General features: G+C 35.2%; 1 long non-coding RNA gene across 1 annotated transcript; it reads right to left on the reverse strand.

Moving 5' to 3' along the window:
* Positions 1-1,980, reverse strand: LOC104216623 (uncharacterized). The gene is made up of 2 exons (XR_708533.2): positions 1,873-1,980; positions 1-504 (listed from the first exon to the last, which is right to left on the reverse strand). It is a non-coding gene; the product is annotated as an uncharacterized lncRNA (long non-coding RNA).
* Between the last annotated feature and the right edge of the window lie 2,249 nt (positions 1,981-4,229).

Below are 4,229 nucleotides of genomic sequence, written 5' to 3' on the forward strand. Positions count from 1 at the left end.
AGGAAAAACTACAACTTTCTCTTTTCAATGAACAAAGCCAAAAACTTGTTTGCACTTGTAAAAAAGAAGGCCAAAAAGTTGTTTGCAAGAACTTATTTACAATTTTACAACATACACAATGATGGGAACACAAGCCATACATTGTACCTACTCGAAGCACAAACATCTAAAGAACAATTAACAATGAAAGCCGGATATAACACTACTTACTTTCGGATCAACTTCAGAAAAAGACCTGAAAATGCAACGAAGAGACATAGCAACTGCAAAGTCATGATACGAGTGAGTCGTTTCTTCATCAATCTAACATCTTCTAGCATAGCTGTCAATCGATCATTGATATCTCGCATCACATTCAAATCAATTGGTTCAGCATCTCTTGCCATATATGCTTCGAGTTCAGGCATGTAGCGTTCAATTACAATCCGCGGCTTGCCATTTGGACGGTAATTAATCCTAGTTGGAAATTCCTCTGTCGTCTGCAATGATCCTTGAGATGCCATTCTAACATCATATGAATAATTAATTTATGAGCAAATGCTGAAAAAATTACTTCAAGCCCAAAGGAGAGAGAAAACAAGTGCAGATTTTGCTTTTCCCGTTGACATTTGACCTTGATTTTTTTCCACAAGGAAGTATTATCTTTTCCAAATACATTTTTATGCTTCAAACTCTACCATCGCATTTTTTTTTAATTCCCTTCATAGTTCACCTATCCAAACAGGAGGAACAACTCATGCATTTCTCTTTCCAACTTACCCGAGCCGAGGGTATCTCGAAAACAACCTCACTACCTACACAAAGTAGGGTGTAGGGATAAGGTCTGCGTACACACTACCCTCCCCAGACCCCACTTGTGAGAATGTATGTTGCTCGGATTCTCCGAAAATGTTGCCGGTGTGTGTCCGATCCTCCAAAAATAGCGTATTTTAGGATGATCCGACACGGGTGTGGCATCATTTTGGAGAGTCCGCGCAACATAGGTGAGAATATACTGAGTATGTTGTTGTACTAAACATTGGTGAAGTTCTCTTTTTCATTTGAACTTGTGAGTTCTTTGACATTGATCCTCAAAAGTTGAATTTTTTGAGGATCGCCATTTTTCTATCATATGTAGAGAAAAAAATGAAGCAGCTCCAAGATCTGACTGGTTGCCTTACGGGGTTGTCTGATTCAGCATTAGTTATGGAGGGATTATAAAGCAGAGATTTTTTATTAAAAAAAAAGAATAATTGCGGAGTAAAATAATATAGGGATTATTATACAGTGAGTAATAATTGACTGTACGGAATAAGACCAGGTGCCTTTCATTTATCAAGACTAGATAAACCAAAGTCGTCTATGATTAGGATTCTTATGTAAGGATTCCCTACATAAGTGCATTATTGTCTTTAGATGTTCTTATTAATATACTGCTACATATATTCTTATTCAACATTCTATCTCGCACAAAACAGTACATAAATTCTCTGTAACTTATTCAGGTATTAGCAATACTGAGTTAAATACTTAAACAGAACAAACCAAACGTTGTATTTAAGTGGAGTTAACACTTGCCAATCAGATGATGCAATAGTCCCCCCCCCCCCCAAAACAAACCCTCCGAACCCCCAATAAATTCTAACCAAACAAAAGAAAACAAATTATTTTCCACTAAAAACAATATTTTTAAAAAAATAATCACAACATCTGGCCAAGTTCTACGGTCAAAGTAAACTGTAAGAGGGGATTTCGGATGAGATACAGAAAAGTACCCATTAAAATGCTGAACATTTGGCATTCCCTTTATGTTTTCAAGATTTCAAAATTCATCAGAAACATAAAAGCAAGAATTTTTAAAAATAAAAAATAAAGGTGGGTATCGAAGCTTACTGAGAATCAGAAGAGTGGGAGTAGAGCGGCAGCGGTTTAGGAATTCAGAAAGATTCGTCGCGAAAAGAAAAGCCAAACAAGAAGATTCTGTGTTCCAACACCTGGAAGTGAGAAGCTATGATGACTTTATTGGGCTGAACCGTGGGCTTTTATGTATGGAACAATATTGGAAAAATAGCACGGCTAGCCACTTTTCGGACCGATAATTAAAAAATAACCAGTATTTATAAAGCCATTAAAAAATAGTCATTATTTTATGCGGAGATAAGATCTGGACAAAAATAATTTAGCTGAAACACGAAAAGTTACAGCATAAGCATAATATGCTGGATTATGGAGCTCCTGCGTATAATTTTCACCATATTATGTTGGAATTCCAGCACATTATGAAATTCTAACACATTATGTTGGAATCTCATATGTAAAAAATTCGAACTCCAGCATATTATGTTGGTATTTACCGGATTTTTAAGGGTGATTTTCTTCAAATTTTATCTTTACTTGAAAAAGTGGCTAAATTTTGATTACTTTTGAAACTATGACTATTTTTCAATACCAATTGTAAATAATGATGTTTCTGAATTTGTTTTCCCCAAATTTTTTTTCGTTGGTTTGGTAGCCCAAAGCAAAAGAAAATTAGAACTTATATATTTGGTCGCCGGATCAAAAGTATTTATAATTTTAGCCAATATACATTTATCATACACTATATACCACCAAATATAGCTCTAAATCCTTTTTTTTTATTACAACGTAGCTATATTTTCTTCTCTTCGCTATTTCTCTTCGATCTTTTCTGCCCACGTGAACTGAGAATAATATGTAATACTTGAATGAGAAATTAATAAATTCGAGTTTTATTGGCGAAATCAGTTGTGTTACAACTCAGTAGTACAATCAAACTAATACTCCAAGCTTGAAACTCGAACTTCAATGGCGGTTACCTGAGAAATGAAGGATTGAGTGAGAGAGAGAAAAGAAGAGAGAAGAGAAGAGAGAAACGAAGGAAAGAGGAGGGAAATGAATTACCAGATAATTGCATGCCTCCTTCTGTCCAGTTTTTAGGAATATAAAGCCCAATTGACACAGCCCACTACTAACTAATTTTGTTACAACCCACTAACTAAGGGGAAAGTGCACGGTTAGCCACTAATAAAACATGTATTTACTTTTAAGCCACTATTTAAAATGTCTTTAGTCTTTAGCCACTACTTTAATAAATTTTAACTTCCCGGACGAAAATACCCTTCTTTTTATGTCCTTAACTTATGAACTTAACTTCAGGACTTCAGGACTACATGTCCTTAACTTTTGAACTTGTAACTATAAGTTGAGGACCAAGTGTCCTTAACTTTTGAGCTTGTTAATCTAAGTTCAGGACTTATTGCCCTTAACTTTTGGGCTTCTTAGCCTAAGTTCACGACCTATTGTCCTTAACTTTTGAGCATGTTAGTCTAAGTTCAAGACTTCAAGACCTATTGTCCTTAACTTTTGAACTTGTAACTGTAAGTTCAGGACCTATTGTCCTTAACTTTTGAGCTTGTTAGTCTAAGTTCATGACTTCAGGACCTATTGTCCTTAACTTTTGAACTTGTACGTCTAAGTTCAGGACCTATTGTCCTTAACTTTTGAGCTTGTTAATCTAAGTTCAGGAGCAAGTGTCCTTAACTTTTGAGCTTGTTAGTCTAAGTTCAGGACCTATTGTCCTTAACTTTTAAGCTTGTTAGTCTAAGTTCAGGACATATTGTCCTTAACTTTTGGACTTTTTAGCCTAAGTTCAGGACCTAGGTATTAGGATCAATGTGAAAAAATAGAGGGCCCAATAAACTAATCATTTACTAAATATTATCTACACTTCAATAGGTCATGGATTGATAGCCAAAAAAAAAAAGAATTAATTGTAACTTTTTAAGGTACCAAGGATAATAATGTTCTAATTTGTTCCCATTCAATAGCCAAACAAGACATATTCCTCTCTCGTAGTCTCTTCTGTTCCATAGCACCAAGACTCAGAAATTGGGTGTCATGTGAAAACTGCCATTTTCAAGGACTATCTCCTGGTTTCTGGTATTCCGACCGGCGAATTAGCCATTTTCTGGCGAACCCATTATGGAGAAAGAGTCTCACAAACGCGCTTCTTCTCTCTAATAGAAGAAAGGGTAACACAGTCTTTTCATATTAATTTTAATAGACTAGTCGCTACTATTGCTAAGCATTGAAAATGTTGGACAAAAAATAAATACCACTATAAAAAGTGGCTACCCCATACAATTTTTACACTAACTAACTAACAACCCAATATCCCTCCTTGTAAGAACTAATCTAGGTCCTTCATTTTGTAAGCTAACTTCTAATCT

Source organism: Nicotiana sylvestris, chromosome 1 (assembly GCF_000393655.2).
Source record: "Nicotiana sylvestris chromosome 1, ASM39365v2, whole genome shotgun sequence".
In the NCBI taxonomy this organism is placed as follows: Eukaryota; Viridiplantae; Streptophyta; class Magnoliopsida; order Solanales; family Solanaceae; genus Nicotiana; species Nicotiana sylvestris.